Raw genomic sequence first — 27,876 nt, 5'->3', positions numbered from 1 at the left:
ATGGGTTGGTAAATGTAGGTAAGTTTTTAATTTTATTAGTTTTTTATCCACGGGTGTAGTTTTTGGTTTTACGGCAAAAGTAAAAAGGCATTGTAATGTTTTGTTTTAGTGGTTGTTCGTTCATTGTGAAAAAAAGGGAATTCGCTGCAGCACGAATGTAATGAAATTTTGTTTACACAGAAGTGTAAATTTGCAAGCAGAATCACAGGGATTTATTTTTGAAATGCACAGCAGTGCAGAGACTGTATTGTATCCATTTTGAAGGATAAATATTATGGCCTGGGAGCCATTGTGAAGAACAACATGAATGTTTTTTTTGTAATGGAATATGCAGCAGCATAAATGTATTGAAAATTTTACACACAGCAGTAAAAATTTCAAAGCAGAGACAGAGTAAAGTTTGCAGGGAGACAGAGTAATTTTTTTGCTGTGTGGAACTGAAGTGTTCCTATGTATTCCCTCTATTAAGAGGAAGATCCTTTTGTATCAGGCAGTTTTATTAATTAATACAAAGTTTTTATGTGTGTGAAAAACTTTGTTCTTCTTCAGAAAGAAAATTTAGCTTCCCTGTGCTAAGATCCTGTGATAAAAAATAGAGCATCATTCTTTGTTCATTTATGTTTGGAATTATCAGAAATTCCCAACACTGTCTTCCTTATTTGATGCGAGATATTTTGCAGGGAATCCGTGCATATGCGGACCATGCTTGTGACCTTGCAGTTCTTTCATCAAAGGATCGACCGTCCGAGAACACATCAAGCTTGGACTTCTCCTAGGCCTGTTAGCACTCGGGCTTTTCTTGTGCTTATTGGCGTTGGCAATCGGAGTTGTCATAATTAAGGCCAGATCCGTAAAAAAAAGAAGGCGATGCCAATTCCTGGAAGATGATGGCTTTCCAAAAACTGAACTTCGGAAGCGATGACATCTTGGAATGCTTAAATGAAGAGAACATCATCGGTAGAGGAGGGGCGGGGGTTGTGTACAAAGGCTTAATGCACACTGGCCAACAAGTCACAGTGAAGAAACTTGTGGGGATTAATGGAAGAGGCTCTTCAAATGATCATGGTTTCTCTACAGAGATTAAGACTCTGGGGAAAATCCGCCACCGACACATAGTTAAATTGCTGGCATTTTGCTCCAACCATGACACTAATCTTCTGGTGTATGAATACATGCCTAATGGAAGCCTGGGAGAGCTACTTCATGGAAACAATGGCCAACCTTTGGCCGATTGGAATACGAGATACAAGATTGCATTGGAAGTTGCCAAGGGTTTGTGTTATCTCCACCATGATTGTCGTCCGCTTATCCTTCATCGCAACGTGAAATCCAACAATATTCTTGTGGATGCCAACTTTGAAGCCCATGTTGCAGATTTTGGGCTAGCCAAGTTCCTGCAACATTCTAGCGCTTCCGAATACATGTCTTCTGTTGCAAGCACCTTTGGCTACATAGCACCAGGATTCGAACTTTAGCTTTTTGGTTTTGTATAATTTACACGTAGAGTAGAAGTATACATCTACTGTGAAGGCGTGCAACTATTTGATATTTGATATGATTATTGGATTAAATCCAGTGAAGGAAGGATAATGAAACTGGAGATTGATATTACTAGCACAACCACATTAATAAATGTGGTTGATATACGCCATAGGCATCAACAAAAGATTCATTAACACAAAAAGAGTCATACAAGCTGACTCAATATATGTTAATTTCATTTAACCTAATTTTTTTATAAATCAAACATAATAAAATATATAATATTTTTAAAATCCTGAAGTAATAATAATCTAAAGCTAGCTTTAAAGAAATAAAACCTAAACAGTTTCAATTGGAAGACATGAAGCACTCTATGTATCTTTGATGGAGGTAGTTGGAACATTAATATTTTGGAAAATTTTAGATAATATTTCCATGGAAAAATATCATTTTCCCTCTAGGTGAATGTACAACACACATTTGAAATCTTGCATTTTAAATATGTATTTTATATATATATATATATATATATATATATATATATATATATATATATCTATATAGATAAAAGATTTTGTACAACATCAATATATATATATATATATATATATATATATAATTGTTAAAGTATTTTTAATTTTTTGAAATATAGAGTGAGAGAGAGTGGGAGAGAAGGGTAAGAGAGAGAGAGGGGGACACAAAGATGGAGAGAGGGAGAGGAGGAGAGAGTCTCTGAGAAAGAGAGGGAGCTCGAGAAATGGAGTTGGAGGAAAATATAAGGAAGGAAGAAGTTCAAGACATATAGAGAGAGAAATGTGGGGATAGAGAGAGAGAGGGAGTGACAAGGAAGAGATGGAGAGAGAGTGTGTATGTTTGGGGGTGAGATATAAAGACAAAGAAGGAGAGATGGAGAGAAGGGGGAGAGAGAATGAGAGAGGGAGGGAGATAGTCAACAAAGTTGTAGGCAGGGAAAATTTTAAGAACCCCCCTAAATTTATATGTATAATAAATGGGCGAATCTCCATGGTATATAGGAAAAATGGAAGGCGATGTTATCAATAATATAATATCTATATATAATTTTTTGGCGAATCTCTCACCAAGCATGGCTAATATTTTACTTAATTATAAAATCTTGTAAGATCTTGGTATTACCATGAGTCAATACCATGGGTTATCATAAACCTGGAGCTTAAAAATTACTATTAGTAATTTATAAAAATTAATAAAATTAATAGTTGATTTTTATTTTAACCAAGCTAAAATGTTTAACATACATTAAATTACAACATCCATCTTTACTCTTGATCTACCAAGCCCTGAGAGGGATCAAATATTTTTTCACTCTATGCTAGTTTGCATATCACGATATTTGATACCTCTCGGGGTTAGTAGATCCAGAGTAAAGATGGATCTATGCTGGTTTAATTCCCCATTTAAATAGGCTACATTCCAGGTGAATACCATGGGTCAATACCATGTGCCATTTTGGTGAATACCATGGGTCAATACCATGTGCCAATTTTATTTTTATTTAATAATGTTTTTTTGCATGGTATTAATAACAATCTAGTCCATGCTATTTGTCTCATATTATTTTGCCCATAGGTTTCACCTAAATATAAGGCATTTTTTGAGTGTTCGTAAATATAAGGTGACTTATGGAGTAAATATAAAAAAATGTTTTATTTGTTTACCATACCTCTCGTTTATTTATATTTTTATTAATTTACCATACCTCTTTTACAAATATGGTATTTGGCCCATAGGATTCACTTAAATAAAACCTCTTTCTTGAGCCTTCATAAATAGAACGAGGGTTATGGACTAAATATAAAAAGAGGTTTTATTTATTTACCATACGTCTAGTTTATTTATATTTTTATTTATTTACCATACCTTTTGAGTAAGTATAAAAAAGACGTTTTATTTATTTACCATACCTCCACTTTACTTATATTTTTATTTGTTTACATCCTTGCATGTATATAAGGTGACTTATGGAGTAAATATAAAAAATGTTTTATTTATTTACCATACGTTTCATTTATTTATATTTTTATTAATTTACCATACCTCTTTTATAAATATGGTATTTGGCCCATAGGATTCACTTAAATAAAACCTATTCTTGGAAATGGGCGAATGGATTCACTTAAATAAAACCTATTTTTGAAAATGGGCGAATGGAAGGTTGTAACTCCTAATTTCAAGGGCTAAATTTACCTTTTTTACCCTCTCCCTTAAAATAAGGTGGGCTATTTGAGGTGATTTGTAAAAATGTACTATGATACAAAATATTCGCCCACTAAAAATTTAAAACCCCTTAATTTCGCCAAAGGGCGAACATTCGCCCCTAAAATTTTCTATGGTTGTAGGACAAAGCTCAAGAGAGAGAGGGTGAGTGAGTGAGTGACGTGGGGGAGAGACAGAGGGAGGTGGGAGAGAAAGGGAGAGAGAGAGGACTTGAGAGGGAGGGGGAGAGAGATGGAGTTGGAAGCGGAGAGAGGCTGAGGTAAGAAGAAATACATATATAGAGATAAATGGGGAGAGAGATAGAAAGGGAAATGGAGAGAGAGAGATGCAGTGACAAGGGAGATGGAGAGAAAGGGAGAGAGGAGAGTAGGAGGGAAGACAGATAGAAAGGGAGACTGAAGTAGAGAAGAGGAAGAGAGAGAGGGGGGGAGGAGGAGGGAGAGGGAGGAATATATATATATATATATATATATATATATATATATCCCTCCCTCCCCCTGCCCCTCCCCCTCCCCCTCTTTCTCTCTCTCTCTCTCTCTCTCTCTCTCTCTCTCTCTTCCCCTTATCTCCTTCAGTCTCCCTTTCTATCTCTCTTCCCTCCTACTCTCCTCTCTCCCTCTCTCTCCATCTCCCTTGTCACTCTCTCTCTCTCTCTCTCTCTCTCTCTCCATTTCCCTAGACACACACACACACACATGTGTGTGTGTGTGTGTGTGGATAAACAATTTGTATATTTGCGGGATGATATAGAGAGATGAAGAAGGAGAGACAAAGGGAGATAGAGATATAGATAGAAGGGGGAGAGATGGAAGAAATTAACGATAGAGGGATGGAGGGATGGATAGATAGATATGAAGAGAGAGAATGTGTGTTTCTAGGGGGCTGAGATAGAGATACAAAGGAGGAGAGATAGAGGGAGATAGCGATATAGATGGGGTGGGGGGAGAAAGGGAAAAAGATTGCTTGCACTAGATGCATTTATTTCAGTGTATAGATGTTGATCTCTAATCTTATTTGATTTATTGCAAATTAGATGCATTTATTTCTATGTATATGTTGATTTATAATTCTATTTCATTGCTTGCATTAGATGCATTCATTCCATTAAATATGTTAATTTATAATATTGTTTGATTGAGATTACATTAGATCCAGTGATTTCAATGTAGATGTTGATTCCTAATCCTATTTGATTTCTAACACTATATGCATTGATTTCAATGTAAATGTTAATTTCTAATCTTATTTGATTGATTGCAGCATTAGATGCATTGATTTCAGTGTAAATGTTGATTTATAAACCTATTTGATTGTTTGTGTTAGATGCATTGATTTTAGTGTAGATGTTGATTTCTCATCCTATTTTATTTCTTGAATTAGATGCATTTATTTTAGTGTAAGCATAAAAAAATTATTGAGGACATTCATTATGACTGAGATTTTGTAGATAACCTCAAACAAAATAAAATTGAATAAAACTTGTATTTGTAACTTTTACACATTCACATCTTTTAAAATTGAATATATAACTTATTTCAATCATATATGAGTTTTTAAAAATTGAATAAAACTTAAATCTCCATCATAAGGAATTGATTTAAATACTGGGATAACTACTTGTAAATTTAGGAAAGTTGATAACATTATATAAAATTATAGAAATGTTGCCATATATTGTTGTTTGACCTATATATTAAATTTCAATATGATTGACTTATATCATGTTATGACTAAGCTCTTGTAGATAATCTCAAAATAAATAATATTGAATAAAACCTATTTATTGTCTACATGACATCTTTTAATATGAAAAATTGAATAAAACTTATTTCAATCATATTTGTGTTTTTCAATTGAATCTTAAGATAAGAAATTGATTGAAATACTTAAAAAAGTTGTCCATGCAATGGTATATGGGTGGCTCACAAAAAAAATCATATATATATATATGATAATACGAATGACTTTATAATTCAAATAATTTATTTTTAAAATTGAATTGTAATAACATACATGTTGATTGCACTAAAAGACACTTTCTACAAGCCAATATGAAGCATGATTGAAATGTTTTCCATGTTTAATGTTAAATTGATACAGACATATTTTAATTCATTTTAAGTGTCAAAGTGACATGCATCATAACTTAAGATTGTCACTTCTTGTCTTAGTCTATGAAATTGGAAATCAAAATTGAACATATATTTTACTGATAAAAGTTATAGTATATAGAGAAATTATTAAATTAGTGAAATAATTTTAATAGAACCATAAATTTCAAAAATTAATGAGCATACATGAACAAGATTAATACAAATCCATAAATTGAAATAGTGAATACATGTATCAATAAACTATTCATATGAAAATATATACAAATTACAAATATCACATGAACATCCATAAACTAAAATAATAAGAATCCATAAAATAAAATAATGTCCATGATGTGCATCCATAAATTGTCCATGTATGAAAATATACAAAATTTGTATTGAATATGCCATATGAAATGAGCCTAAAAATATACAAATTGTGACACTCTAAGTACCAACAGAACTCCTATATTGTGAGTTTTGTCGTGCAAAGTAAGTGCCCATAAGTTGGTACTGCAATATAACATATTCAAATTCAAACTAATTAGGCCATTATTTGTACAAATAAATATGGAAATAAATTATATTGAACCACATTTTAATTACACATACATGAATCTATTAACCTTAGTCAAGTCCAAATGCAAGTCAAATGTGATGGGGGTATGATCATGAATTTGGGTTTGGTGCTCCCCTTCCTATGGCTCAATGATTAGGGCCTACACCAATGCACCTGCGTCGCCAGTTCCTCTAAACCCAACATCGATGCACCTCCTCTAAACCCAGAATCTCACTCATGTCTCCACATAACAGTGGCATCAATGACACTCTACATATGGGCCTATATACACAATGTCAAGGACAAATTATAATTAGTCTACAAATTAATTAGCATATTTATGTAACTTAGAAAAATGAAATTTTTAAATCATAAGAATAAAAAAGTTACCTCAATTGCTGGTCCATGTGGTTGTACATACTGACTTTCCTCCACATTAATGAACATATAATGTGGGTTGGAAGTGAAGGAGAATCCATGGTAACATGCTTTGGTCGAGGATGCCCTGGCTGATCAATTTCCCCCTCGGATGACCTAATAAACTCATGCATGTAGCTAGTACATGTGTACATTTTATCATGAACTTATTAATATAAATGTAATCTAATAGGAAATGGAAATTTCAATATAAATAATTATGCATAATTTGACAATAAGAGTCAAAAGTTTTGTATATATATGTACATGGTTTGTGTCACACATGCCATGTACCCTTCAAGTCTCACGAATGGCATTGCAATACATACATGTATGTTTCAAAAGTTGGTCAAAGGGTAAAATCATGAGAAATGCATCATCATATAAGGGCATGGGTGGTTCACGAGGCAGTGGTGGTGGTCTCCTAATGTCTCCATCCAATGCAACATGTGCATTGGCCAATGATGCCTGCATGTTTTCTGCAATAGTCTCCCATGTCTCACCACCAAGTTGCGACAATTAATCTAGCTCTGTCAGTAATACCAAGCTCTGAGACGATAGTAGCAAGAATCTCGGAGGCGGTGGTACATGCCGAGGGTCCCTACATTTCCCCTCATGCTCATATGTATGTCCCATGTCGGTACCATAAAAATGAGATCTGATATCAGTGTAATTCGGTTTCATATGTAGCAAAAATTTTGCATATAAATTCTTAGAAAAATAAACGACGACCTAGTCATGATTGGAGAACTTTCCCCAAGCTTCAATGAATATATCATATATGAAAGGGGTTGCATGAACATTACTAAAATATTTCAATGGGATCAGACATTTATGTCTAGTAGGGAGATCCGTAGTGATGTTGAACAACTCCCCATGAACATCAATGTCCTAGGTGGCCTCTTTCACAACCTCCTAAGAATTTGAGCCTCTAACCTCATGCCTCCTGACCCTATGTATGAACTGTAATAAGCGGTTATGTTGGCTCAACCTCTAATATGTCTCGATCAACCTAGTAATGCTATTCAGCATCAAATACAATGCAAGATGAGTCAACGAATTGGAAGGGATATTCTCTATCTCGCTTGTGATCAATGTAAGATGGGTGTAACATCCTCTAATGTGATCTTAGTTGTAGCATCATCCCACGAAGGGATCGATGCTGCACTCTGATCCTCAACTTCGACCTGATAAGGACTTGTAAATCATAAACGTAGTTTAACATATATATAATTAACAAACTAGAAGCATAATAACATATACATTAAATTCAAATGCATTAGTTGAAGAAAATTTAAAAATTAAAGCTAATTTTAAGACATGAACACATAAAGCTTAAAAAGGATTTAAAAATGCAGGAGGTGTACCCGAAATGGGCAAAGAAGGTCCACTGGATGTAGCATGGTCATCAATAGACATAGAAACATTGCCTCTAACACTTTGACTAGCGTCAAACGCATGATATATGAAGGGAACATGAACTCTCGGTGGGCTACGTGATCTATCACGAACTTGACAACATATAATAGAACCTCTCGCACTACAATGGCCTGTAGTTGGGGCATGTATATGGGATGCCTCAACATATTACATATAATACATATAAACTAATCCAAGAAAAAAATGTTGACAAAAAAACTATTTCTAAACTCAAGCAGAATAATCTAGCCTGAAGTCTTAAACTTTAAAGTCTATTTTTTTATCATTTATCAACCAAAGTACATTTAGTTCCATGAAAACACAATCAAAAGAAGCAATCAAATCTACCCTCACACTTTTTCTCATCTCTAAATAATTCATTTTATTCATAGCACATAAATATGTAAATATATATGTAAAAAATTGAAATAAACCTATTTACAAAACTAATAAAATTTCATGCCAACCAAATACTACAATATACTTTACGTTCTTAATGTTTGACTTTGACACATGACATGTACTAGGTGCAAGCACATGAAGACAATGTTTCTTGTACAACACACTACATAATGAAACAATATAGTACAAATTAGAAACGAGTAAATGCTTTTATTCACTAGAAAAAATGCACTTTTCATGATGGATTTAACGTATCTATTAATGATGCATTGTTGAAACATGAACTTATATATATATAGTTATGCACAATATACATGCTACACTATGTTATGTTACACTATCTATCTATATATATATTATGTCAAGTAACTTTATGTTATAATATATATATATATATATATATATATATATATATATATATATATATATATATATATATATATATATATATATATATATATATATAATGTTATAGTGTAATATTTAAATTATATATCTAGTTATATAATTGAGTTATGATGTGTGTGTGTGTGAACTAATTTTATGTTATGTTATAAATAATATATATATATATATAACTATAGTCCGCTAGGGGTAGCGCAATTGACAATGGCCAAAAAATGAAGTCTCATCAAACCTGAAGTCTTGGGTTCAAATCCTATGTAATCCCCTAGGAGAAAGCCCGGTACCTATGAGGAGCTGGACAGATCGTAGGTCTCCCATAGGTTTACTAGTAGTTACGTGTGATATGGGCTACTAGGTCCTCTCGGCAAACAACTATATATATATAACTTTATAATCTAGTTAATTATATATAGTTATATTTATATAATTATATAGTTAAATAGTTATGAAATAATTATAGTTATGTTACATGTTGTGTTATATGTGTGTGTGATGTTAAATAACTTTATGTTATACATATTAAATAATTATAGAGTTTTATGTTATGAACTAAATAGTTCTAGAACTATGTTATGTTATCAAGAACTATAATATATAGCTATGTGATGTTATAGATAAATTATAATTTCGTTAAATATATATAATTATATAGTAATTATGTTATGAACTATAGTTATGGTTATGTTGTAACATGATATATATATATATATATATATATATATATATATATATATATATATATATATATATATATATAATTTTCTCTTTTAAGATTTTTAACTTTAAAGATTGATATTTTATTTTTTAAAATAGAATCGTAAGTATATTTATTATTAAAAAATATTTAAAATATAAATTAATTTAAATTGAAAATAATAAAATAAAATCTTATAACCATATTTATCATGTCAATCTCAAGTGCCTAATTTACATATTTATTGGTTATAGTTTCGTTGTAACCATATTTATCATGTCAATCTCAAGTTCCTAATTTACATATTTATTGGTTATAGTTTCGTTGTAATCTGTTTTGGAGATTTTTGGGGTATATTTTTAGTCAAATTCGATAGAAATTTAAAATGCATCCTAAATAACAAAAAATAAAAAATAAAAAAATTGAAAATTTATTTCACAAAATTGCTAAAGAAAAACTTTAAAACCTAAAATAACTAGAAAAGAAATGTTTTTACAATTCAAAATCAGAAAATATGCATTTAATAAATAAAACATTGCAACTAAGAAACAAATTTAAAGCCTAAATTATAGTTTTTTTGGTGGTTTCGAAGTTTTTTCTAGGTTGTTTTGAAGAGTTTTTTTATGGTTTTCTAAGTTGTTTTGAAGGGTTTTTTTATGGTTTTCTTGGTTGGTTTTGTGATTCTCTAAGCTTTTTTGAAGGGTTTTTTTGTACTTTTCGTGGTTTTTGTATGGTTGTTTTTTTTAATTAATTGGTTTTCATCGTTTTTGTACATGGTTGTTGTTGTTGTTGTTGTTGTTTTTTTTTTTAAATTAACTTGTTACATTTTGCAAAAAAAACAATAATAATAAAGACAAAGGATATGTTACCTACCTTCATTTGAGCCTCTGTGATATTGGTGGGGTGGTTGGCGAGATTGATTTTAACGCTCCATTGCTCGATCGAGCTCCAATATTCTTGGTCGATCTACTCTCAAACTCTCAGTCGAGCTCCTACGGTCTGTGAAAATGGCGCGCGCAGACCACGACAGCAGTATATATTAAAACATAGGGCTCGATCGAGATCTATAGCTCCGTTGAGTGTTATAGCTTGATCAAGGGTTAGTTTTTAACCCTCGATCGAGCTTCCTTCTTAGCGCATAAGGAGCTTGATCAAGCACTTAAAAAAGGCTCGATCAAGCCATTGTGTTTTCCACCCAAACATGCCCTCTTTCACCAAAAAGTGTAACCCAACTCCATGCTTTCATCCCATAGTACTAAAGGAGAAACAAGAGGAGAAGTATGATATTTTTTCTACCCTGAATGACATCAAGTGTGCACAAATATTCCAACGTTCATGCCTGGAAATTCAAGATGCCCAACTAGCTCACTTGGAGAGCCACCTCTAGTGTGAGCCTAAGCCTCCAACTCCTTCAGGTTCATGTGCCAAAGATCCTGCACAAGTGACTTCTTTAGAATATTAATCTTATATTATGTACTATTGTGATATTTTCCTTTTTAATTCTGTAGTTAATAGGCTCGCTAAATTTCATCAGTTATTTGTGTACTTATATTAATGTTTACTCAGAATATGGTCAAAATATCTAGTTTCCTTAGTAGCAGATTGAGACTTCCTTTGACGAACTTGGTAATGCATGCATAGGTGGTAGATGTACTCTAATGTTTTGAATTTATGAGGCAATACAAATTTACATTCACAAAAAAAAAGATTATTTCAATATCAACTATATATATATATATATATATATATATATATATATATATATAACTTTTAATAAAATATTTCAATAGATATCTAAACTAAAATAATTGTATCCAAATGGGTGTAATATCTCATAAAATCAAGGATTGGATCAAATAATAATAATAATATGACATAGTCTTAACTAAAATACCAATGAAAAGTAAAAATTAATAATAAAAAATAAATCAAATTAATTTAACTTGCTATATTGTTATTTTTCTTTTACAAATAAAAATTAAACTAATTTCTCATAATAAAAAATCATAATAAACATATAACAACTTAATAAATATAATTAGAAATAAGAATGATTTATATATAAATATGTCAAATATGTATAGAATATAAATAATAGCTACAACTTTAGATCCATTTTACCATGTAAATAAAAATTGTCATTCATATCCATCATTCGCAGAATTAAGAATATAGATCCATATTAATTTGGATATACCAAATAGTGAGAGGAACCAAGTTTTGCATTTAAAATAATATTTTTATATTGAGAGATTTGATCCTCTATGCTTTTACTTAGTAAATCCAAAATTAAAATAGATTTATGTTGATTATATATATATATATATATATATATATATATATATATATATATATAGATAACAATGCTAATATTAAATAAAATATTATAATGTTAATGATATATCCATTCTATAAAATAATTATAAACAACTTATTTTATATGGTTAAAATATTTTTGGTGTGTTTTAAAATGGAGAAGTAATTATTTCTTGTTGAGGCAGAATATATATCTCTTATCTTGAATCCATTAAAATTTGAGAGAATCAAATTATTTTAGTGTAATTTTTTTAAAATTTTACATTTTAAAAAATGTTTGCACTTCAAATTGATTCCCATCCATCTATATTTAAAATAAATCTATACTAATATATTTTTAAAAAATATATGATTTGATTCTCCTTTGTTAAGCACATTGAATTATTATTATTGAAACAACAATTCCTTCTAAATGTTGGCTTCCCACACACTTTGTTATTGCTAATTAATTAATTTCAATGTCAATGGTGTCTCCCCACATTGTTATTTAATTTTTTGTTTGCACATCTGTGTGTGTGTGTGTTGGGGTTTTTGTATAGCATAAACGATTTGCAAAAGTGCATAAATTTGACTTCACTAATATATGAAATAATTATATGCTTGAAAACCCTTAATTTATGTGATTTCAAAACATGAGATATAAAATCGTGTATGAGAAATACATAACCATACATGAACCATAGGGCTTTGATTTATGTTATATGATAATTTTTATTGTTAAGTTTAAAAAACGTGGAGCAAAATTCTCTTCTCAATATTATCAATGACTAAATAGATTACATAGGAGACGCATAAGAGACAACAATAATTAATGATTGGAGTGAGACTTAACTAGAACTAAACCAAACTGGATTGAACTCAAACTAATTATGACACCTAGATTGACACCTAGCAAGTGGTTGGAATTAGTTTCTCTAACAATTCCCCTTAATTACAACCACATAAATTTAAACTAAGATGTTTGTTGGTCTAATTCGTAGCTAGGCTTTCAATTAAAAAAAATGACATCACTTATATTTTCTTTTCTTTTTCTTTTCTTCCAAATCATGTATCCTCTGAATTGTTTCAGATTTGTCTTTTCATTGTAGGCTTCAAATTTAAATTTATTAATTTGTTGGTGCAACTCTTCCATTGTTCTAGGTTTTCCATGCATATCATTTATTTCTTCAAAAAACTTTGTGTATGTGAACTATTGTCACATGTCATATTCAATTTTGTGCTCTTCATCACTAATATTTTGAGCATCAATTTGTTGCAACATAAGATGAGAATAAAATTTTATCTCTTCAGGGTTCCAATACATGAAAGTTCCATTAACATTTTCATTTTCTACAATTCCCATTCTGTTTTCAACATTCATTACTACAACTTCTATGAAGACTTCATCAATATGTGGTGTTTCAAGCCATGCTTCAAGAAACTTTAGTTCTTTTTCATAATTGTCTTGTTTACTTGCACAATAGAAATCAATGTTATGTTTAAAAACATGTGCAGAACCATTTATGCTCTTTATTCTCTGCAATGATATTTTTCTCTCCTTGTGCTACCTTCTCATCCTCTATCGCTTCCACTTCTTTACTAACTTCTACTTCTTCAAAGAGGTTTTCTTTCGCTTGGTTTTCAGACCCAAGTGCACTTTTCTCACCAAATAGTAGTTTATCAATAAAATGTTTTTGTTGCATCATATGCAACCATTCATCATTAGCCAACTAGTATTCATCAAATTGAACATCAGAAAATTGAATTGTTCGATTCACCATAACACTGGTTGCTCCAATTATAGCTTTATTGTCATTAGCAAGCACTGTCGATGTATTCACCAAATCGTCATCTACTTGGGTTGTGCACAGTGGGATTCAAGAGCATATGTGTTCTCTTTCTCTACTTCTTCTGCAAATTCTTCACAGTCATCATCCACTGTGGTTGAGCGTAGTGGGATTCACAAGCATTTATGTGCTCTTTCTTTGCTTCTTAGCAGAGCATCATCATCGTGGTCCACTTTGAAGTGGGATTTACCAAAATATTTTTGTAAATATGCAAGTATAAGTCCACCTTCATTTTCAACTTGAATACTCCCCCCAACACCAAAATTCCTCTCCAGGGTATCCAAGCCTCCTTGGTTGTCTTTGCATCTGCAATGAGGGGAAGAATGTTGTTATCTATGTATTATTTTATGCAGTTTAATACAAAGGCATTCTTTTTTCCTTTTGTCTTCCAACTCGTTCAAATAAATCTGAAACAACTCTTGTTGTTGATTTGACTATCTTAGCCTCTTGGATTTTCCTATTTGTTGAGTGTTAATTGATCAGGCTCAATAGGAAAATTGTCTTACAGACATAGCAGTTACACCTATATGATGGCTTCTCTACTAAATAAACAAATCTTCAAATTTTCTCAAAAAACAACGCTTTCACAAAAATATTTACAAACTACTTTTAAAAACATGTTACAATTGTAGGAATTTACAGGGTAAGTTCCTCAGAAAGAACACCAAAAGGACACCGCTCACAACCAGATCACAGATCAATACACCAGTATTTTTGACATGGTTAAAACCCTCAAAGAGGGAAACAGTCCACGGCCTGTCCCAACGTGGGTACTACATGCAATTTATTAATCAAAGAATGAAAATTTACATAAGCTTCTCTCATGCACGGATTACCCGAACAATGACCCTCCATGCGCTTTAAATAGAACTCATGGACCAATCGGGTGTCAAGCAACGGATCAAGTGTCGGTAATACCGAGGAGAGAGTGAACCGTCGGATCACTATATATCGTGACCGTCGGATTGTAAGTTACAAAATGTACGACGGTAAAGAAACACACTTTACCTAACTCTATACTAGACCAAGTTGAACTTAACTATTTCCTATGTGTCGGAATATCCTAACATCCCCCCTTAAGAACAACTTGGGATAGGATTGAAGGATTTACAAATATGACACAATAGGAGAAGTAAGGAGGCACTAGAGCCTATCCCCCCTTAGTGACAACTTCCTGAACTCCAAGCATATATCGAAGTTTAGTGAACTTCGCCTCTGTGAGAGCCTTTGTGAAGATGTTTGCAACCTGATCATCTGTTGAACAATATTGCACTTCAAGAACATGGTCATGAATGAGCTTTCTGATGAAGTGCATGTGTAGTTCAATGTGGTTGTTGCGCTGATGCTGGACTAGATCTTTGCATAGCCGAATGGCACTTTGATTATCACACCAAAGTGTGGTTGGATGCTGCTGCTCAAAGCCAAACTCTGATAGGATCTGACGAAGCCACAAGGCTTCCTTACTAGCTTCCACGGCACCACAATACTCTGCTTCTGCTGACGAAAGAGAAATGGCAGCTTGTTTCTTACAAGCCCATGTAATAGGTCTTGAACCAAGAGTGAAGACATAACCGGCAGTAGACTTCCGATCATCAGGGTCACCAGCCCAATCAGAATCAGTGAAACCAACTAATAGAGGAGCTGCTTTGGCACTGTAATGAATCCCAAACTGTACTATACCTCGAACATAACGAAGTATTCTTTTGGCTGCTTTCCAATGACTTTCACGGGGGTTTTGCATAAAATGAGCAACAAGGCCAACAGCAAAGGAAAGATCAGGACGAGTATGGGTTAAATACAAGAGTTTTCCTACAAGTTGACGGTATAAGGTAGCATCAACTTCAGGAGAAGTACAAGAGACTGAAAGTTTGACTCCAGACTGAAAGGGAGAAGGAGCTGGCTTACAGTCTTCCATGTGAAAATGACGAAGAATATCACAAGCATACTTGGACTGGGAAAGGGAAATACCTTCCTTGGATTGCAAGACTTGAAGACCGAGAAAATAGTGTAAGTGTCCTAAGTCTGTCATTTCAAATTTCTTTTAGAATCTGGCTTTTCTCGGTGTTATTTTGACAATACTGTCTACACCAAGAAAGTGGGCAACTCTCTTATCATCCTTGTTCTTTATGTTGATGATCTTATTCTTACTGGTAGTGATCCCAACCTTATCAACCATGTGAAGTTGTTAGGATATTCCGACACATAGGAAATAGTTAAGTTCAACTTGGTCTAGTATAGAGTTAGGTAAAGTGTGTTTCTTTACCGTCGTACATTTTGTTGTTTCTCATTTTAATAGGCCATCTTTAAAAGGATCTCTAAACGAATCCCTTTTAAAAAAATACTATATGAGCATTTCTTAAACACTACGCTCGGAGTCCTTTTAAGAAATCGCACACACCCTTATTAAAGAAATTACATAAGCCCTTTCACAAGCTATTTAAAATTTCAACAACACCCATTAATAATAATAATAAAAAAAAACTTGATTTTGCATGTAGAAAAAAAAGAAACTCACCACAAGTCATAAGCACTTCACATTTCACAAATATTTCATGAGGGCATATCTTAAGTATTTCACAAAACATATGCGTAAATACATTTGACTCTATGTGAAAGAATTGATGGCGACAAAACATCCTTGCCTTTGACTTAATGGAACATTTGGTTTTTGACATAAAATGGTGGCTGCGGGCTTTTGCGAACGACCCTCAACACTGCGAAAAATTGGTTTTTTTGTGTAATTTACGCTAACACTTTGTGCATTGAAAAAAACGCGTGTTAGAGTGAAAACAATGTAAGGAGTTGAAACTAACGCGACTTTTCAACTTTCACAATTGCATTATTAATGCTCCTAACCAGAATAAAATAAAAATTAATTTCACTATCGTCAGTGACTTGTGAGAGTTTTCATACATAATATAAATGATCAGCAAGATAAGGCATTCACATATACATACAATTTATCACATGAGCAATATACACATATTGAGACAGAGAATTTTACGTGGAAAACCAAAGAGAAAAAAACCACCAATTTGTTTGTTATTATGATGTAAATTAAGCACCTACTTAATTACATCAATTTGTTTGTGAGCACCCACTCACAGGAGGCACCGACCCCCTTAAGATAGAAAGCACCTACTTTCCAAGAGGCACCAACCTCTTATGAATGTAGGCCACCACTTGCTCTAACCACTGTTCTACCTTTCATACAATTTTCAAACTGAAAATAAGGGCAATTACATATACAGAGAAATACAAATCTGATTCATTGCAGTATCATACTTCTGCTCTTGGCCCTCTGCGCTTCCACAGGAACTCTTGGCCTTACACAGTAGCACTGGCCCACTCTGCCCCTTTTATTTGAACTTTTCTCCTTGTTGCTCCATCTTTCCTTCATCTCTTAATCACAACTCTCTACAACACTCTGCCTCAGTTCATCACTTGGGCCATTTGCTCAACTTTCGCATGCTCCACTCCACTCTCTTTAGCTTGCACAACAATATTGTATCCCCCACTTTGCTCAATTGTGCTCCTCTATTTTGTTCATCTCTAGTGCTAGAAACGATGCTCTCTCTTTGTTGACCATTAACTTATCATTCATGTTGCCCAAGAGTACTCCTACATGGTTTTCCATGTTGTTGTTACATCAAACATCCTAATCTCTTTAGCCACATTAAACATTGGAAATGGGCTCCTGAGAGTTTCCATGTTGAGAAATAAATCCTCAGTCAACCTACACACTCCAACAAGGCTCTCCATTCTTATTAATGGCTCACAGAGCTTGACAGGTACTTCGGCATGGCTTCTTTGTTCTTCATTTAAATCAATGAGGCATGCATAGGAGATCAGAGGTAGCTTATTTCAACTTTGAGATAGGCCCAACACACTTCTCTAGCGATCTTGACAGTCACCATTTATTCCAGCGACCAACTCTCCTGAACGCATTTACTCCTTAGTTGTCAACTCATACATCTTTGACTTCTTCTATGTTGCAATATTGTCGTTCCTCATTTTGTAACTTTTATTACAGTGACCTTATGAAATCGCGGGATTTTGATTGGCCTTTAGCCCCTTTAGCTTAACCTCTCATTGTATTTCCTCCACGGGATTGGGTGTTGTGATCGGTGGCTTCATACTCCTCTGTATTACAATTTTGGAGCTCCCGCATATCATAACTTTTTATTAACATAAGCTTACGATATTACGAGATCTTGATTGGCCTTTAGCCCCTTTTTCTTAGCCCCTTCTTGTTTTCCCTCCATGGGACCGAGAGATGTGATCGACAGCACAACACTTAGGTGTTAAGCCCTTCAAGACCCACTAGGGGCCTATCTCCTTGTGTATTTGCTCTCATCCCTTGGTTCTTTGGGCTTCCACTAACAAGTGCCACCAACATTGGAGCTCCCAGGCATCAGAACTTTTCTCAAAATTCAATTATAGCAGAGCTATGAAATCTCCAACCTCTAATATGCTCCATAGCACTTAGGTGCTAAGCCTTCTCTATGCCCTGGTTCTTTTGGTCTCCACAACCAAGTGTTAATCAACATCGGAAGCCCCTCGCATTGTAATTTTTTCACAATTACAATTGTAAAGGAGTTACGAAATCCCGGCCTCCAATATTCCAACCTCTAAGATAATGTTATGCTCTCATCATCATTTCCATGTTGTGTCGCCTTATTGGTGACACACGTCACCCAGATTTTCCCAATTAGGCCACCCAATAATGTTGATTCTAACTACCACATGTCCTATGTACTGCCACATCATGTTGATGTCATCTGCCACTGTCAGCTCCTAAGGGCCAATCAGTTGTTGTCATGTGTTCTATCAGAGGAAAGAGAAAGGGTCCCTCGGTCCTTATTTTTCAAATGTTTTCCTTTGTATTTATCATTCCCCACAACCCTCGGCGATTTTCAAAGAAATGCAATTTGTAAGGAGCTACTCGGTCCTTGGTTTGCAAATGGTTTCCTTTGTATTTATCACTCCCCACAACCCTCGGCGATTTTCAAAGAAATGCAATTTGTAAGGAGCTATGAAATCTCAAAACTTTGAATTTTCGAAGGGTTCTGATGTTCCATCTTTCCAAGGTTCTAAAATTTCTAACTCTCCGACATTTTGAATTGTGACTTGCTTCCTGGTTCCAAAATTTGGCCTCTGAAATTCAGCCCTTCCGACATCATGAGCTTGCAATCCTCCGAGGTCTCAAGACTCCTACCTCTGAAACTCCGACTCTCTGAAATTTCGGCCTTCCCCTCTGGTTATGAAATTCGGGCTGCTTTTAGGACTTCAATATCCTTACTTTGGTTGACAATAACTTTTGATCCCGAGATCCATTCATGGACTTCCACATACCATTGGAAATATTTTTCAAAGAACTTTCTAGTGGAGAAGGTTTGATGCAGTCTTTGAGCCCATTTTCTACCTAAAACATGGTTTCAAACGCTCTACCTGGAATATGCCTCAATGCTAGTCCGGTTGACATTAATGCCAACATACCAAGTGCCACCAATCAATTAGACAATGTCAATTGCCCAACATTCTTTATACCCACCCTTCAATGGCTTCACAACACCAGTAGGCTTCTTGACAGGGGAAACCTTCTTCGTTCTCATGCTAGAGCTCTTGATCTCTACACTTCAACAGAATTGAGTGCTCCTCTCACTTCGCTCACATTGTTGCTCTCTTAAGGAGTCTTCTACAACCTCGCCTCTTCTCTTTGTTGCTCTCAATGAGTTATGCAGACTAGGCTTTGATACCATGTTAAGTTTAAAAAACGTGGAGTAGAATTCTCTTCTCAATGTTATCAACAACTAAATAGATTACATAGGAGAACAATAATTAATGACTTGAGTGAGATTCAACTCAAACTAAACCGAACTAGATAGAACTCAAATTGATTATGACACATGGATTGACACTTAGCAGGTGGTTGGAATTAGTTTCTCCAACATTTATTACTCTACATGCATATTCAGGTGGAGAACAGATTGGCTCAATTATGAGTGTTTTGCACTGAAGATTTGAAGTTCATGAGTTTCAATCTGATTTCACCATAGTTGGACAACATAATCGTCAGATGTAAAAACCCCAAGTCCACAATTTATATAATCCTCACATGGAAGACTACACCATGCTTAATATAATAAATATCCTATTATATAATTAATTTCTTATTAATATAGTTACACGTTATATTTGGTATAAGAATATTATAATTATTTATGATGTTGAGAGGTATTTAAAAACACTAAAATAGTACTTATATTAAAAAATAAAAAATAAAAATAAAACTAATATGAGATATAAATAAATTATTTCAATTTTTACCTTAATTTTATATCTTATATAAAGCATTTGAAAGTAAAAAGTTTTTAATTCCATCTATATATATATTTTTTAGATATATAATTCCTTCACTATTCAATATGGTGTTGACACATGAGCCCTCTCGTCAATAACATGTATAATTTATTTAATTTTCATTATTTAGCTAATATGTGTCATTTCAAAAATATTAATAACAATTTTCTTTTTTAATATGTGGTATAAATAAAATATTTCAATATACACATTAGCTAAAATATTATAAGCATTTTACTTTTCAATATGAGGGGGGTGTGAGGGGGATGTGTACTTAAAAATATACCACTGATAATAAAAATGCGAATAATGTGCCTCAATATCCATGTTGAGTAAACTATTTTATTGTCAACTATGTATATTACATAGAATAAATGGAAATAAAAACTTTTTTTCATGATTATAAAATTTTATTAGTATGTTGATCAACATGAAGGACATGTCTAATTCCTTCCATTATCAACATGGAGTTAAGGCATGATAGATATTTCAAATGTAAGAAGAATCAAATTTCTTGAGATACAAACCTTTCTCCAAGTTTTAGATTTTTGAAAATGGATAGGGTGAAGTTCTTTTTCATTTTTTTGTTAATTTTTGGATTTAATTGATTCATAATTCAATGATATAAAAAATCAATCTTAATGTTGTGGCCTATTGTAAGGGAAGCCATAGAAACGATGGTAAATATATTGCAGAGTCCTTTTATATATTAAACTTACCAATATCATAGTTGCAACATAACTATATCTAGACCATGATAGATGTTGCAATGCCAACATAAATATTACAAAATAATAACTAATAAATGCGAGACCATAATTGTACACATAGGAAACTGTAGAATTCATAAAACGTAAGCATAAAATTATAGTGAACCTGAGCTTCCTGGAAAGAAGTTGTAGGGGTGTGTTCGAACCTAGTGAAGTATGTCTCCCACATTAAATATGAATCTCTATATGCGCCAACTAAGCAAAGAGGTTGACTATTCAAGAGTGTAGATTCTTTGAGACCTGTTGAATATTGTTGAAGTGCACAATGATTTCATTATGGTCACTTCATGCTTCTCTTCGATGACGTGGCCCAACATTGTTTTCATCTACTATTACAAAGTAATGGAGTGGACTTATTGATTCCTATAACCCCTAGTGTGTCCAGGGTCTAGAACCTAATCAATAACATCAGCCTAAATCTCAAATTTAGATTGGGTGTTCTTGTCACGAACTCCCTGAGCTTTGAGTAACCAAATTTCATCCTCATTTTTTTGGGGTGGGGGATGAATGGTAACGATATTTTGTTTCTTGAGCTTGAGATTGGGCTTAAGGCCTATCATTAGTGCCTTGGCCTCCAAAGCCATGCATTGGGCTCATGCATTACCATGACATCATAATAGAGAGAAGTAAGTTTCGAGTTAGATGAGACTTGGGAGACAGGAGAAGGGCGAGGGACTAAAGGTCAAGGGGAGACCATCATGAGTTAGTAAAGGGGGGCAGATTTAGGGGAGGTGTCAAGTACAACAAAAACCAAGGGAACTATAGGGAAGTGACAGAAGCATAACTATGTAATAGAGAACCCTCCTAGAAATGGATAAATGCTAGGTAACCTCCCTACAAGATACAACAATTCATCGTCACTAGTTGGAGGGTCAAAGTCAATTTCTTCAACCAGAAAACCAAAATGACAACATTACAACTATAATACCACCTGGAACACCGGGAAGGGTCTTAAGTAAAAAATCTTACAAGTGCGCAAACCAACTGCATTCATTAATGTGGATAGTTGAGGTTTGTAGAGTGTCCAACCAGCAACATAAAATGAGTAATGGAAGGCGAGACTAGGATGGATTCGACCTTCCTCAATCTACGTACGAAAAGTGTCGACGTAGGGGAAGAAAATTCTACAAGCATCCCAATGGTACAACAAAGGGTACAAATAACATTAGAGCTTCTCCAACAACATTGGGAAAATAAGGCGGTCGCAAATTTTTCCGGTTTAATGCTCTACATAATCATAAGTCATGAACATGTGTTAGTGCATGGGGTCGGTTTGCCACAACATATCCTCTTGATCCCCAGGGTGATGACGGGGTGGCTAGCCTTCCCCCCACCCTCCTTGCCACACTTTCCAACAACCCATTATGGTGGATAGACTCATAATTAACATACATCTATGCAGGTAATTATACATTATATTAAATATAGAATAGTATAATATATTTGTAGTTATAAATATTGTATTTAATAAATAAATATAAATTCTAATATTTTAATATCATTGTTAAAAAATTAAAATATTAAATTACAAAAATCATATTTTTAAGAATTTACTAAATTAAAACTTAAAAACAATTTGAAAAAAAAAACACACACACATAATCAAAAACTAAATAATAATAGTAATAATATATAATATTTTAGTTTTAATTGATGAACTCAAATATTTGTGTATTATCTTACCATACATGAAATAAAGGATCTCTTTAATGTAACAATTTGGCTATTAAAATCTATAAAAGTGCACATATTTTATTCTCTTTAAATTTTAACTTCTAATCTCAAATAAATACATAATTTTGAATATTAAATCTATTCAAACTATATCATATAAATAATATGATTAATATAACAACTATAAATACCAACTTAGATCCATTTTAACCCCGGATCTATCAAGCGTCGAGAGGGATCAAATCTCTTAATCTGCAAACCTCTTTTTTGAATGCAAAACTTGAGGAAAGGTTTTACCTTGAGAGATTTTATCACTCTTGAGATGGATCTAGGTTGGTTATATAATACTATATAATACCTATATTTGTATCTATGTGTCTCTTTCTTATTCCATCTCTCTATCGCACCCCCCAAAAATACTCACTCTCTCTTCATATCTATCTCTCTCCCTCTCTCTTCCTCTCCCCCTCTCTCTCTTCCCCTTCTCTCTCTCCCTCTCCCTCTCCCTCTCCCTCTCCTCTCCCTCTCACTCTCGTCTCCCTCTTCCCTCTCTCTCTCTCACTCTCGTCTCCCTCTTCCCTCTCTCTCTCTCTCTCTCTCTCTCTCTCTCTCTCTCTATTGAGTTATCTCTCTTTTTCATTCTCTCCCTCCTCCCTCTATCTCCCCCCCCCATCTCTCTCCCTCTTTCTTCCCTCTAACTATGTCACTATCTTCCTCCCTCTCTCCTTCTCTCTCTCCCCTCCATCTCAGTGCCTCCCTCTCTCTCTCTCCCCCTTCTCTCCCTATCTCTCTCCTATCCTCCTCTCTCTTTTCCCTCCACTCTCCCTCACCCTCTCCCCATCTATAATACTATATAATACCTATATTTGTATCTATGTGTCTCTTTCTTATTCCATCTCTCTATCGCACCCCCCAAAAATACTCACTCTCTCTTCATATCTATCTCTCTCCCTCTCTCTTCCTCTCCCCCTCTCTCTCTTCCCCTTCTCTCTCTCCCTCTCCCTATCTCTCTCCTCTCCCTCTCACTCTCGTCTCCCTCTTCCCTCTCTCTCTCTCTCTCTCTATTGAGTTATCTCTCTTTGTCATTCTCTCCCTCCTCCCTCTACCCCCCCCCATCTCTCTCTCTCTCTCTTTCTTCCCTCTAACTATTTCACTATCTTCCTCCCTCTCCTTCTCTCTCTCCCCTCCATCTCAGTGCCTCCCTCTCTCTCTCTCTTCCCCTTCTCTCCCTATCTCTCTCCTATCCTCCTCTCTCTTTTCCCTCCACTCTCCCTCAACCTCTCCCCATCTATCACTTGTCACTCTCTCTCTTTATCCACCTCTATCTCTCTATGCCTTTGTTCTTTCCTCCCTCTCTGTCCCCCTCCAACTTCGTCTCTCTCTCTCTCTCCCTCTCTCCTTCTCTCTCTCCCCTCCTCTTTGTCTTCCTCTCTCTCTCTTCGCGCTCCATCTTTTTCACTATCTCCCTCCTTCTCTCTCTCCCTTCCTCCCTTTCTTAAATTTGATTCCATGTTATTATGTTTAAGAAAGTATCTAAAAAAAAAATCAATTGGTTGTAAAATATTAAACCTATATTTTGGATCAATCATGTCAAAGAAAATACAATAAAGAAAAACTTAAAACAATCATGTACTGTCTTTCCTCTATTATTGTTAGTTAATTTGTTTGCTCTCATCCTCGGTTCCTTAGTTAAGATGGATCTATGTTGGTTCTTAGTAGTATTATTTATATTACATATATTTCACATCTTTATATATAAAAGTATTCTCATTTTCTATTTTATTGAAACCTTGATCGAGTTTCTAAGGGAATTTTTTTAGTAGTCATGAGGATATAGGGTTTATATATATGTCAAAAGTAATGATAACCTTTTTCCTTTTAGATTTAATTAAAAAAATGTTATAAAATTAAACTAAAATAAAATGTTTATACAACATTTTGATTGTGGAATAAGTTATGTTTTTTGTGCATGTGGTATTGATAAGCCATCGTATTGGTCCAAGGTATTGTAACAAAGCATATTTACATGTTAATAATATCCATGGTAAAATGGGGGTGAATATCCATAGTTAAGAATTGTGTCATATTATTATAAAATATTTTGATTGTGAAATGAGTTATGGTTCTTGGGCATGTGGTATTGATAAGCCATGGTATTGGCCCATAGTATGGTAACAAAGCCTATTCAAAGGTTAATAATAAAATCAAAATATAAAAAATTGACTTCAGCTTTAATTTTTTATTATTAATTGAGCCAACATTTAAATGTCTACACACATTGAGCTTTATATTACTTTATATATATATATATATATATATATATATATATATATATATAGTAAGGATAATGTATAGCTTAAGTAGTTCGATATTCTAGCATTTGCATCAGATGTTGCAAAGGAAATGTCGTAAGGCATAACTATGGGTCTTAAGGGGATATATTTTTTATGAATCATTGATTGCTCGTAGATTCTGGGGTCATAGGATGCCGATGGATGAGCTGCTTCTCAGTAAGAGGATCAAGAATAATAAGAGAAATCACATTTTTTTATATGTCATAGCACTTACTACACCCAAATTTAGGAGTTAAAAAACCTCATATCCTCGAAAAAATTCTACCTCAAAATCAAATGCATTGTCTGTGATTATGCCTATGGTAGTCATATAAAAAAACAACAAAGAAAAGCCTCAAAGATTACATAATGGCTTCAGATCCCAAATGGACTTGATGATCTTCACATAATGGATTTGGTCTATTTTGCATTCCACAATACTTGGGATTGAAGCATAGACCTATTTGACTATACACTACACATGGTGACACTGATTTACAATCTATATCAGAGGAATCATACCCAAGGCCTTTCCAAATTCAATTACAATTCAATTACTATGTATAATGTTGTGCCATTAATATTGCCAGTGTTAGAAAAAATTATGGTGTCACATGAAAAATTATGCATCTCAAACATAACATTTAAAGTGCAACAAAACTGCTTTTTAATTTGATTGAAGTTCCATATACATCATGCAATCAAATTGTTATCTGTAAAACTTCTATATATATTCTCTTTACCTAATTCTCATTAGTACTTCATAAAAATACCTTTTGAAATACCCTAAAGTAAAGTTGACTTTGCAAGGCCACACAATAAAATACTATTTATATTAGTGATAAAATTATATTTTTATCGGAGAAAACTGGTAAGAAAAATTTATACATGTCTAATTTCAATTTTAGTATTTTAGTGGAGGTCACCTGCGCTAAATTTGTGAGAACTTGTCCTGGAATTTATAATAAAAAAGTCAGTCCAGCCAAATTAGAAGTTAAAAAAGCACAAAATTTTAGTCAAATTAGAAATTAAAAAAGCTACGGGCCTCGAAGTCAAGTCGTCAATTACTAAACCAGAGAGATGGATCTCCTGCGTGACTACTAAATATAATCACACCTCTCCTTCATATTGAGTTGTAAAATAAGATTAATTATTTTTTAATAATAAAAATAAAATTTAAATAAAACCATACTTCTAAAAAATGACAAGCATCAGCTGCCAAATAATCCACCAAAATGAGCCTTCTTAAAAACTCTTTTTCAAGTAATTAAATATTGTCCAATAATCTAAAATAAATATCCAGCGAATAAAACAAAATATTCTAAAACAACATCACAGAGCAAAAAAGGAAGGAATTTAAAATAAATATCCAGCGAATAAAACAAAATAGTCTAAAACAACATCACAGAGCAAAAAAGGAAGGAATTTAGAGAGTACGCTGCTGGGTTGATGCTGAAGAAGGCTAAATTTGTGAAAACTTGTCCTTGAATTTATAATAAAAAGTCAGTGCAGCAAAATTAAAAGTCGAAAAAGCACAAAATTCTAGCGAAATGGAATTTAGAGAATAAGCTGTTGGGTTGATGCCGAAGAAGGATAAATTTGTGAAAACTTGTCCTGGAATTTATAATTAAAAAAGTCAACCCAGCCAAATTAAAAGTTGAAAAAGCACAAAAGTCTAGCGAAATTGAAAATTAAAAATGCACAAAATTCTATTCATCCACAACTGATTTTTCTTCAAACCAAATAACGCAACCCCACTAAGTGGTCCGACAGGAAAGAATAGTGGTGCAGATTTTCTCGGCTTCTTCATTCAGGGTTTCTTTACGCAGTCTGGATTTCTTAGCATTCACATCGTATTAAGATAGCACAGCATCATTAGACAAGAGCTCTGAAATCTACGGGCCTCGAAGTCAAGTAGTCAATTACTGAACCAGAGAGATGGATTTCCTATCCGTACTGCCTAACTACACAATCAGAGGGACCTGGAGAGCATCAGGATCGTGGGAGAGGACATCCACCTCGGGGAAGATTATAAATTTCCCTCCAACATCGAGACAGCCTACAGATACAAACAAGGTAGTCTCGAATGCCTTCTTTTCTTTCTGAAAAATTGCCCATCTCAAGCACACTGAGTACATGCAACAAGCCCGAGCGCATAAGTTCCACCGGCCAGAGTAACTATCCAGAGCAGTTGCAACGGACACGCTTGACTCACCAGCAGTAACTATCCAGAGCGGTATGACTCAGGTATGACTCACAAAGCAGAGTAGTTTATACAGTTGGGAAAGCTAGCAACCGTCATGCAATTCAAATCGACGGAGGATCTTAACTCAATCGTCTAACAAAATATTTAATGGTACAGATTATGACACGGAGGCAGGTAGGATAGTTGATTTCAGAGGTAATGCCTTATGGCATAATTATTAAGAGAAGGATTATGACTTGTTATTGGATTTGATATTTTTTTTGGGGTGGGTTTTAAAGAAGTATTGATTTCATCACTGCCATTTCCTTTGACGTTAAATCCAGAATATGTGTACACTTTGAAAGTGGACGAGAAAAGCGATGTATACAGCTTCGATGTGGTTCTTCTTGAACTTATTGCGAGAAAGAAGTCAGTAGGCGATTGTGAATTTGAAGAGGGCATGAACATCGCAAGGTGGGCGAAGATGATAACTAAATCCTCCAAAGAAGAAGTTTGGAGGATTATAGATCCAAGGCTCTCCAATGTTCGTATGGAGGAAGCTATGCATATATTCTTCGTGGCCCTACTCTGCATAAAAAAGCAAAGTGTCCGAAAACCCACCATGCGCGAGGTGGTTCATCTGCTTACATATTTTCCAAAGTCTAACGCCTCACATTAA

At 33.9% G+C, this 27,876-nt stretch overlaps 1 pseudogene; it reads left to right on the top strand.

The window, feature by feature from the left end:
• On the top strand, window positions 1-27,876 carry LOC149172728 (leucine-rich repeat receptor-like serine/threonine-protein kinase BAM1 pseudogene; annotated as a pseudogene).

Source organism: Pinus tabuliformis, chromosome 4_2 (genome assembly GCF_031772625.1).
Source record: "Pinus tabuliformis cultivar Carrire ecotype Pingquan chromosome 4_2, CPIR1, whole genome shotgun sequence".
Lineage (NCBI taxonomy): Eukaryota > Viridiplantae > Streptophyta > Pinopsida > Pinales > Pinaceae > Pinus > Pinus tabuliformis.
This window is presented reverse-complemented; position numbering and strand designations above follow the sequence as displayed.